We start from the raw sequence: 12570 nt of genomic DNA on the forward strand, positions 1-12570 counted from the left end.
GGAATTAAGAATGAGATTGTGCCAGCCCAAGTCACAACCTGCTTTAGTAAAATACAAAGATAAATGTTATTCTCTCTGTAGTTAAACCATTCTATAGAGGTTTTTTCCAGGTGAGTGAAAGAGTTCAGTTAAAACACTGCCTCTTTACCATATCAAACGAAATGGCTTCAAATGACTCATTCAATGAGACACAGGAAAAATACCATGTGACTTCCACCATGCAACCTTTCCCCATCAACATGGTTTGAAAAGCATCACTGAACAGAACTCCCCATTCTTTGCAGTTCTAACACTAATACTTTTTACATGTTCAAGTCCCTTGAAAACAGAAGGACCAGAATCCAGCTTTCCCAATTCTATGCTCCTAAGAGCAAAATGTTTGTAGCAATTGCAGCAAACTTTTCTCAGACATACATAAATAAACTGAATACTTCTGGTTTGTGACTGCAAATCAAACTCAAATCCTAGGTAACCTCAAGAATGGTCAGCTGTTTCTCACAGCTTCTAATCAAGAAGAGTACATGAGCACCACCTACTGGTAGCTGTCAATTCCACAAATGAATGGATTCAAGAACAAGAAATAGACACTCTTGGATCTTTGCAAGAAAAAAGGCAATCATGCCAGTGCTTAATTTGTGCCAGGGCTTGTCAGGTCAGAGCCCCGGCATCTCCAGGATTGGCAGTTCATAGCCCCAGACCCTCTGAGCTTGCCGTGTCAGTTATGAAAGTAAAAAAGTTGCTTGAGCCCAGTACCTAATTGCTTAAGCCCCAGCACCTCTTTCATTACAACTTAAGCACTGAGTCGCTCCATAAAATCTTTTACATTGAACATTTCCAGTTTCTATAGTATCCTATAGAAATAAGGAGATCTAGAAAATATTACCTGGTCCAAGATGCTATAATAGTCCTGTAAATGAAGATATAGCCCTGCTTTATGCTTCCTATTTGATGTCAATTATATGCTCAGAGGTGGATGCAAGTGTGTCCTGAATGAGTGCAGGGTGTCATGTGGTGGGGCAGGAAGAAACAAAGAGCACACAGACAGAGGCACCCACATCTACAACAGGTATAAGAGGCTTTAACCAAGCTAACTCTGAACCACCCCACATAACACATCCTGATCCTCTCTAGGAACTGGAGGATCAGGCACTCTATGATTTTCACTTAACTCTCACACAGGAGGCTTGAAGGATGTTCCTGCCCGAAGTATATGGTATGGACAGTGAAAAAGTCAAAGTATTGTTTATGGCCTTTGCCAGTCTACCCATTCCCCTAATCACAGTAGTGGCCCTGCTGGTGCGACTTGGCCTACTTGTAAAAGCCAAAAAAAAATGTAATTCAAAGTTTGTCTGGAGCAAATGGGAAAAGTAATTAACAAACCAATGCTGCCAGTTTCCTTCAGGAGGTGGCAAATCCTCACATGTGAGCCGCATGGGCCTGCAAAGTGCAGCAAGTTGATTATCTGCAGCACTGAGATATCCAGAACAGCTTTCCAGCCATTTCTTAGCTATTTAACAATGCAATAGTGAGCTTGGGTGGGCAATGGTGGAGCACAAAGTGCTCCCTGGCATATGAAACTTTCTTGAACAAAGATATATATAGGTAAAACATGCACTACCAAGCAGAAATAAATTTTTGCCACTTTTGCTTGGTGTGAAATTATTTATAGAGATCTACAATATCCAGGAGGAAGGTGAATTGGCAATGAAACCTATTATTGAAGGAAATATTGGAGCCTTGAAACACTGGTAAAATGAAACTCTCATATTTAATTAAGACTGAGAAGAAAGTTTGAGAGTCTTTACTTCCATGTCTCTGAAGGAAGCTTCTATCTTCAGTACTTCAGGAAAACAGAATAATGAGCTCTCAGTCTGCACAGAAGGTGTGGGCGGGGGGAGGAGGGTTCTTAAGCCTGGAAGAAAATTTCTCTCCCATGAGTTTCTGTGAAGAGAGTCTTAAGAATCCTCTTCTCTTCCTGGCAGAGTGAAAAACTAAGAGATTGTAAAAACTTAAGGCCAAATTCAATTTAAAAATATAGGTCAATGGAAAAATCTATTTGAGAGCATTTCCAAGGTTTGCACAAATTCCTCTGATAAAGAAGCCAGACATTTATTCTTTTGTACTGAATTGATTTGTTAGTTATTTTTAAAGGTTATTTAAAAGGTAACTTTTCTAAACTGTTCATTCACTATAAAATGCTGCTTTTATTTGCCTTAAGTGAATTTTCTGCATGTGGAAGGAACAGGATTACATTTTGAGGACTAAGCTTCTCTCTTTAATATACAGTAGAGGAACTGCCTAGGTAACTGTAGTGCAAGCTTTCTTGAATGCTCCACTGATGTGCCTTAGTTTACAATGGAGGAGCTTAAATTTATGATACATGCATGGATAGAAAAGATATCCCTGTCCTCAGATTAAATCTCTCTTATCTTGAGTATGGGGTAATTGTTCACAAAACATCCACCTCTGGGGGTGAAAGGAGGAGGAATATTTAATTGGAAGACTGATTTTAGAATAAATGACAGCTATCTGTAATTACTCAGGAGTCTGAAATCCCAGGGGAAAGAGATTAGTAGATGGGCAAAGGTGCATGCTAAATTCATATTTTACATATCTCATCATCACCATCACAAATCTGATGTATATTTTATTTCCCAAAAAATTACAAGTACCCAGGCAAGATTCAGTTCTCCTGATCAGGGACAAGTTTAAGGTCTTATATCTTGCACCTCTAAAGGGTTGAAAAGGGAGTTTTATATGATTGGAAAGGTGATATGAAGTAGCTCTCAATGACTTAATTCTATCCCGGTGCTGTGGTGTAATGATTGTTTAGGATCTTGTTTGAAATGACCTGTTCAACTCACATGCACAAAGAAAGCACCCATCTTATGCTAGGCCACGGAAGCCTTAGTTCTATGCTAAATTTTTCTCTTTATAGATATACATATAAATAGATACATATACGTGTTTTAATACTATGGTGCTGAGGACCATATAAGTAGGCTGATAGATAATTGGCTGTTAGATAATTTTGGCTGTTTTAAAATTGCCTGAAATAAGAAAAGAGTTAATTTATTTTCTAAAACAGCAGCAGAAAATTTTTTACTGTTAAATAGCATAATAAGCTGGAAATTAACCTGGTGAAAACAGAGATGAACAGAAACACAGATCTATGAGCAAACCAGAGGAACAAGTCTTGCACTGCAGCTGCTGCATAAGAAGGACAACTCACTGAATAAGGGAGTGGTGTGATCTCAACATTCATTTCCTGTATTCTGCAAAGAAAGAAAGAAAGAAAGAAAGAGTCTGAATGCAAGTGGGAGAAGTTTGGATTACTAAAATGCATTCATATTTTGTGAGTGGAATAACTCAAAGTTGAAATTTTGATTAAAAGTGTTTTACAAATTACATTTGTTACAAGTGTTTGCAGTGATGTATTTCTTTGTTCTCTAGAGCTATCTGTTTTCTTTGTTTCTTTTCCCCCCACATAATAAATTATACTCATTTACACAAAATGTTAATGCCTAACTCTTTATTAATAGGATAAAGATGGCTTCAGTAACAAATGGTAGACTGTGAGTGTTAAAGGACTTGACCCTTCTCAGTTAAATTTCTCTATTCTCCTGGTGGCTTGGCAGGTCTTTTGCATAAAGCAGCATAAGAGACATTAGAAGCAAAGTTTTCAGAAGTGTCTGCTATCTTTGGGTGCTTGTCCAATTTGAGATACCTAATGCCTGACTTTTATTGCTGCTGAGAGCCCACAGTTCCTGTTGACTTCATGTGAAGTTTGGATGATCTCTGGAAAAATCAGGGCCTATTATATTTATTTTATATTCTGTTTAGGTTCTTGCACAGTGCCTGTCACTATGGGATCTGAGCACCCTAGTGTCCAACCTGAGACATCTCAAAAAGTGAAGCACCCAAAATTAGTAGGCCTTTTTTTGTAAATTTTGGCTGAAGTGTCCAACTCCCTAGCTCACCATAAGGCCACACACTGCCTACAGATGTCTTCTGTGATGGGGACAAAATCTACAGTCTCCGGGATCAGCTCCGATTGGCCAATTTATGGAACTTCAGTAGCACCACACTCAGAGTCAGGAAAAGAGCAGTGATTATGGCAGAGCTCCCAATTTGACCAGGAAGAATGAGAAATGCTCTCAGACGAGGCACTTTTTGAAAAAGAAAGTGAGGCCAGTACTAAACACCTCCTCCCCATGATTGCATTACTACATGCCACATATTTGACTTGCCTCTGAACCTGCATGCACACGTACAAAGCTCCTTGTTCACAGCAGTAACATACATTGCTTCCAGACAAGGTGTCAACTCAAATCAAAACCCTAGTTATGAACAATCCCTACCTTGGAAGGAAAATCCAGTACTGTCCTGATCCGTACTGTCCTGTAGTATATGGCATTTGGATCCGCATTTGGATCTGACTGATTTTAAAGACTGAACTCAGACTAACACCTAGATCCAGATGTTTGCCTTTGGCCCAACTCTAATCCAAGCACAGCCATCTTAAAAAGGAATTATTCCTGTGTTATAAGACAGCAAGCCACAGCTACTGTGTTATAGATTTGCTAGGGGGTTATCAGTAGGATGGTTTCTAATGGCACAGTTGTTTCACTAAAAAAATATTATATGTGTGTGTGTGTGTGCGCGCGCACACACACACACTGCACTGGACACTGAAACCATAGTAAAATTATGCTGGTTACAACAAATGATGTAGGAAAATAGTGAGCCATAATGAACAAGACAAGTTACATAAGCTTGTATATTCATTTTCCCATGAGCCTTTACAGACATGTTTAAATATTTCTAAAGTTGCCACTTACAGAAGGACAGTCTTTATCATATTACACACATGCAGAGTGAATGCATTATGGACATAAAATAAGTCTCACAATCATCTTGTCCGTGTTCATGTTCTTGTCATCTTTTCTTACTGATAGCAGTCTTGGGCATGGGAAACACACTTTTCTAAGTTTGCATGGTATCTTCATTCTCTTACATGAGTTTTGTTAATACTTTTGCCTATCTCTGCCTATTACATGCTAGTTATACAGCTAGGCCAACCATTTCAAATATGTGCTCTTGAAGTTAAGCACCTAGATACAAGTGGCCTGACATAAGAGGTGCTGAACACCACAGCAATTTATATAGTCAGAGAAAATGCAACCTCTTACACCAGGGCTGAATTTAGCTGTAAGTATAGAAGCAAAAAACACAGCTGGATGAACCTATGTGAATTACCATATCTCTATAGGAATTTTTTTATGAGAGTGTTATATTAAAAAAAAGTTCAAATTATCCAGACAGTAATCTCAAGAGTCCGGACTTGTGTTTTAGTGCTCTGTTGATGCTTGCTTGATACTATCTTTAAAGCTTCAAGTTTTATGATACAACACTGAAATCATCCTTGAAGCAAAATGCCTTGCTATTTGAAATTGGCAAATGGACAAACTAATTAAGGTTGCTTAAAAAAAAAAAACACCACCACTTCATTAGTATAATAACCCTAATAATTACTAAGCAGCAGGTAGTGATTTCCACACAACACTGTTAACATCACAAATCCCATTTGGAAATGTTAGAGGAGATACAGGTGGTGCTTGTAGCACCACTTATAGTTAAAGGTTGCCCAATGCTTCCCATTATAAGATGTTCAATTCAGTTGCTTATAACTTTGTCAATCTTTAATTGTTTGAAGTGAAATTTCACATGCCAGGTATCTGCCGCAAGCTGAGTGTTTTTTAAATGTTTCTGCAAAATGCTTTAGCCATTTCCAGTAATGAACTTAGGGGAAAATATGCTTTTCCCATGTTAAAAAAAAATCTTAAAAATGATTTAGTTGAGAATCTATATCACCTCTATGCTTTGGAGCAGGAACCTGAACTGGAGGGCACTATGCATCCAGGATGAGATAGAGTTAATGGCTAATCTAGCTATGGCCCAAATACTAAATACATTTACAGAGTAATAACAAGAATTTCTGCAATAAACTGGTGTCTTATCAGTTGAGAATGATGGAGGAAGAAAAAGACCAGGAGGTATTCGTTGGTCACAGATTGACTACGAGCCACCAATGTAATGTAGTTTTGAAAAAGGCAAATGCAATCTTAGGATGTATCAGGTGAGGTATTTCCAGCAGATGTAGGGAAGTATTCAAACCATTATACAAAGGACTGGTAAGACCTCATCCAGAATACTGTGTACAGTTCTGGCCACCCAGGTTCAAGAAAGATGAATTCTAATGGGAACAGGTGCAGAGAAAGTCCACTAAGATGATTAGAGGAATGGGGAGGCTATCTTAAGAGAAGAGACTAAAAGAGCTGGCTTGTTTAGTCTAACAAAACAAAGGTTTATTTGTCTGAAACAGCTTCCCAATAGGAGTAGTGGGGCAAACAACCTAACTTACTTTTTAAAATGGAGCTTGATTGGGCTTATCTCATAGTATTGCCTGCAATGGCAGGGAATTGGACTGGATGAGCCAGGAGGTCCCTTCCAGTCCTATATTTATGTCCCAATTACAGGGGGGGTTACCCTAACACTTGGGGTGTGCCTTTTGCTATTCCGATGAAAAAATGCTCAAATTTGGCCAGGTTATAAGGGTCAGAAAAACTGCAGTTTGTGCATGCTCAGTAAAGACTTGTTTGGCAGACAAGTTCTCAGAAGATTCCATCTGCACTAGGCATGCTCTATCTTCTCACCATTCTCACATGTCACCAGACTGCATATACACCATCCCCACAAAGCAGCTGAGCATGTCCCACCTCAGGGCTATAAGGCCTGAGCAGTACTTTCCCTACAATTGCCCCTACTGAGTGCTGTGGGCCACTGTGGCAGCAGGTGCAGGAACTGAGAGGAGGTACTCTTCCTCCTATATTCAACACTCCCCTCTAATGCCCAGACACTGTGGAGGAGGAAGATGCCTGACTCAAATGCATAGGGGACAAAAGCCAAACTTGAGGGAGATGGCAATTGAGAAAGTAGATTGGGACAAGGAGCCCATGGAGGGGGAGGGAAGACAGAGATTGGATGAAGAGCCTGTGAGGGGAGTAGGAGAGACTTGGACTGGCTGGGAAAGAAGACATGGGCTTTGTGCCCCAAAGGAGAAAACTGAGATTGGATGAGTAAACCCAGGAGAGGGAGATTGGTTGGCTAAGCAAAGAGACTGGGACTGAGACAAGGAGCCAGGGAAGAAGACACAGGACTGACAGGCTCCTGGGGACAGGGGCAGAAGACTCTTTGACCACTACCACACTCTCTTTCAGAACCTGGAATGTAACCCAAGATTCTCAAGTCTCACCATTCCTCTGCAGTTAGCAAATATCAGTGAAACTACTAGTAAAATATATGTCTCATCCCTCTCTAGTGCTGTTCAATGTCAAGGATGATAACCTATTACTACTATCAATTACTCTGCTAGCTCAAGAAGCAGAGATGTGTGCAGTGCATTTAAAGGTTCCAGCCCTGCTTATGAACCATGTGGATGTCAATATGCTGCACATAAAGAATATTAAGGTTGCAAAATCAAGCACTCAGATTAGGAAATACCAGAATTAACTTTGTACAGGCACTTTTGATTTTGCCCTCTTTATGCAAACACATTATGATACAGTCTTTGATTAGATGATCACATGCTATTTGTTTTTCCACAGGACCCCTATCTCATTCAACGTACAGGATGGATGGTGCTCAGTTAAAAAGCAGTTATTCAATAGTATGTTTTATTCTTGTTGTTTAATGTGTGGCCCTAGGCCTTATTTCAAACACTGCTCTAAAGACATAATTATTAATTTCCTCCGGTGCTTTTCTATGACATTAATATCTGAGAGCTTCACAAACAATTTATTATTTACAATTCCCCAGTGAGGTAAAGGGAGTATTATTTCCATTTTACAGATAGGGAACTGAGGCACAGAGAGATTAAGGGAAAAAAGTTTCCACTAATTTTGAATGTTCAATTTGAGACAGCGAGGTCCTTATTTTCAGTACACGTAGCGTTATAGTCCTCTTTATATGTTCAAAGCACAGTTCTCATTGACTTCTGATGCAGCTGTGATTGCTCAAGACATCTGCAAATCAGAACCCAGGGATTTCACGTTGGGTACTCAGAAAATGAGAAGCACACAGTTAATAACCACCTGGGAAAAATGACCTAGAATTGTATGGGAACTCTGTGACCGGGCAGGGATAGAATTCAGTTAGCATCATTCAACTGCCTTAAGTCATGAGGCAATCCTTTCTTCATCTTGCAGGCCCCTGAAACCTTAATTCTGGCATTTCCTAGCTAATGAGTGCTCAACTTTACAATGTTAGTGCTCCTTTAATATAGTTTTGTATGTGTAATTCACTACGTATAACAGCACCCCCGCCTATCCCAGTTCCTCTATCTGGTTGCCTAATTCAGTCCTTAACTCTTAACCCTTGCAGTCCTCATCAAATTCTACAATAAAAGGGGGGGAAGGGTCCATGGTATAATGTTTATTTTTAATTCCCCAACCAAATCCCCCAAATTACCATGCCCTGGGATTTTCTGCAGGTAGAAGCCTTGTGCAAGACTAAATTTGTGACTTCTTAAGATTCTGATCACCCTGATGCACAAAAACAGTTAAAAATATCTCAAATATTCAAAAAAGTGATTCACAAATGTGTAAAGAAAACGCGAAAGAGTGCAAGAAGTGCCTGAAAAATTAAAGTGAGTCTTCCTGCTTGAAAAAAATTCATGAGGGAAATTCTGGCCCCATTGAAATCAAAGGGACCATACATTTCAATGGAGCCAAGATTTCATCCTATGGCTGGGAATGTATGTATATTACCACATTTAATCAAGGGAATTAAACTCTGTTAAGTAGAAAACTCATTGTAACCTTAAATATAGAGCTGGTGAACTCCTTCTTGATATTTGCTGACATTTCTTGATACATTTTTTGACATAGTGTTTAGCCAAAAAAGGAATATTTGGCAGTATGGTCCAGCTAACCTGTATAGCACTATTGTGGGTACAAGATTTGCAAATATCTTAGGAGGCTGGAAACTTGTGACTGCCCTGCCTCAATACTCCAGCTCAACACCGTAATTTATCTCATTTGCTGGTCTTTTGCATCAATATCACTTCACTCTCTCATATGCTAAATAGTTCAGGCCTCCTATTTTCTGATTGCAAAGACTAAGGCCTGGTCTACACTACGCGTTTAAACCAGTTTTAGGAGCGTTAAACCGATTTAACGCCACACCCGTCCACACTAAGAGGCCCTTTATATCGATATAAAGGGCTCTTTAAACCGGTTTCTGTACTCCTCCCTAACGAGAGGAGTAGCGCTAATATCGGTATTACCATATCGGTTTAGGGTTAGTGTGGCCGCAAATCGACGGTATTGGCCTCCGGGCGGTATCCCACAGTGCACCACTGACCACTCTGGACAGCAATCTGAACTCGGATGCAGTGGCCAGGTAGACAGGAAAAGCCCCGCGAACTTTTGAATATCATTTCCTGTTTGCCCAGCGTGGAGCTCCGATCAGCACGGGTGGCGATGCAGTCCGAAATCAAAATCCAAAAAGAGCTCCAGCATGGACCGTACGGATGTGATCGCTGTATGGGCAGGCAAATCTGTTCTATCAGAGCTCCGTTACAGAAGACGAAATTCCAAAGCATTTTTAAAAAATCTCCAGACAGACGCCATAGCAGGGACTCAGCGCACTGCTGCGTGACAAGCGTAACGGAAAGCCAAAGAATCAAATGGACGCTCATGGAGGGAGGGGGGACTGAGGACTCAAGCTATCCCACAATTCCTGCAGTCTACAAAAAGCATTTGCATTCTTGGCTGAGCTCCAAATGCCTGTAGGGTCAAACACATTGTCCGCGGTGGTTCAGGGCATAGCTCGTCAATTTACAGCCCCCACCCACCCCCAGAAGTAAAAGGGAAAAAAATTGTCTCTTGACTCTTCTAAATGTCACCCTATGTCTACTGAATGCTGCTGGTACACGCGATGCTGCGGCACTCAATTGCAGTATCCTCTTTCCCCCTCACTGGTGGTAGATGGTGCAATATGACTGGTAACCGTCCTCATCATCAGCCTTGTGGCAGATGGTGCTGCACAATAGGACTGGTACCTGTCCTCATCATCAGCCCATGAGTGCTCCTAGCTGGCCACAGGTGAGGTCGGCTGGGGGCGCCTGGGTAAAAAACTCCTGGTCATTCCCAGTAGATGGTACAGAACGGCTGGTAACCATCTTCATCGTAGCTATAGGGGGCTGAGCTCCATCAGCCCCCGCCCTTCATGTGTAAAGAAAAGATTTTGTACTGCCTGGACTATCATAGCAGCGGGATGCTGGCCTCCTCTCCCCCACACTGCTTAATGTCCTGTCTGGACTATCATAGCAGCTGGAGGCTGCCTTCCCCTCATTTTATCTCACTAAAAAGTCACTGTTTCTTATTCCTGCATTCTTTATTACTTCATCACACAAATGGGGGGACACTGCAACGGTAGCCCAGGAAGGCTGGGGGAGGAGGGAATCAACAGGTGGGGTTGTTGCAGGGGCACCCCCTGTGAATGGCATGCAGCTCATCATTTCGGCGGGATCTGACATGGAGGGGCTGTGCTCTCTGATTCTCTGATACACTGCTTCTCTAGTACACTTGCCCCATATTCTAGGCAGGACTGATTCTATTTTTAGATACCATAAAGGAGGAACTGACTCAGGAAGTCATTCCCATTTTTGTCTTTTGCACCCCCGGCCGATCTCAGCCAGGGGCACCCATGATAGCAGCAGACGGTGCAATATGACTGGTAACCATCTCTGCTTGTCTTTTGCGCCCCCGACCGATCTCAGCCAGGGGCACCTATGACAGCAGCAGAGGATACAGCACAAAAGGACTGGTAACCATCATCTCATAGCCAATTTACAAGGGTATGGTAGATGGTACAGAACAGCTGATAACCATCTCTGCTATCATGCAAAAGCAAATGAATGCTGCTGTGTAGCGCTGCTGAATCGCCTCTGTCAGCGGCATCTATTACACATACGGTGACAGTGACAAGAGGCAAAACAGGCTCCATGGTTGCCATGCTATGGCGTTTGCCAGGGCAATCCAGGGGAAAAGGGCGCGAAATGATTGTCTGCCGTTGCTTTCCCGGAGGAAGGAATGAGTGACGACATTTACCCAGAACCACCCGCGATCATGATTTTTGCCCCATCATGCACTGGTGATCTCAACCCAGAATTCCAAGGGGCAGGGGAGACTGCGGGAACTATGGGATAGCTACGGAATAGCTACCCACAGTGCAACGCTCCAGAAATCGATGCTAGCCTCGGACCGTGGACGCACACCACCGAATTAATGTGCTTAGTGTGGCCACGTGCACTCGATTTTATACAGTCTGTTTTACTAAACCGGTTTATGTAAAATCGGAATAATCCCGTAGTGTAGACGTACCCTAAGGCAAGTTTGTGTGGTAGATCACTTTTGTGACAGCATTTTGTTCTTGCTGTAAGAGTGCTTTACACTGGAGCCTATTTATATTTTATTGACTAAGACAGTGTGAATTCCAAAAATAAAAATGTTTCTTTTATGGGAAAAAGAGTAGCTGTCAAGTGTATATATTTGTTTATGAGAACATGGGCAAGTTAACAGCATGTCTAACCTATTACTGAAGCAGGATGCCTGAATAATTAAAAAAAAGAATGTTAGAATTTGACTCAATCAGAAAGGTGGAAGGCATCATTTCTCTCTCTCGCTCACACACAAAATATTCCCAGGTTGTAGCCACAAGAAGTGGACTTATCTTTTCTCATGAAGGTCTTTATTTTGGCATGTTTTACCTCTGTTTCCTCTTTGAACCTACCAGATAAATCATTCTAGGTTCCTCCCAAAAAGACAGGACTGTTTTGTTTAGTTACTTTGGTTGGTCGGGTTTTTTTCTATCCAATATTGCTTTGTTTGAAAGTACCAATAATTAAAGGGCTGGCTAGAACCAGCCAGCATTGTGCATGCTTTCTCAAAGAGTTCAGTTTCACTTCAAAAACCTGTTTAGCAACTCTGCATATGGCCCATTCTTCAGAAGAGACTGTTATTCATGCCAAGCCTGAGATGAACTAATATATAATAGGAACTAAGACCAAACAATTCATATTAACATGTGTTCTAAGCAAGTATTTGACAAGGCAACAAAAATCCTAGGCATAAAACCTAAGTTTCTAAACAGCACAACATGCTAACAAAAATAAATCTAGCAGTTAATTTTAAAAAGAAATACACTGTCATTTTGGAATGCAGAAAATATAGATGGAAATCCTTATTTCGAGCAGTTTTATAGGATTAATTTTTGCTAACACCAATAGTGTTAAGATCTAGAACATAATATTAGTTACAGTGGTCAGAGGCTATGTTAAGGTTGTGCACAGGAGACAACATTGCTTGGAGACATGCTAAGGCTTATCTGCCTTGGGCAGTTTTATGCTCTTGTTATCAACATGTTCATCTTCTCATGGGGCTTTAGCATTCAGAATGCTCCTGCTGCTGACTCTTCAAATCAAAATAATGTGACACAAACAGGCAC

Source organism: Mauremys reevesii, linkage group 3 (genome assembly GCF_016161935.1).
Source record: "Mauremys reevesii isolate NIE-2019 linkage group 3, ASM1616193v1, whole genome shotgun sequence".
NCBI lineage: Eukaryota > Metazoa > Chordata > Testudines > Geoemydidae > Mauremys > Mauremys reevesii.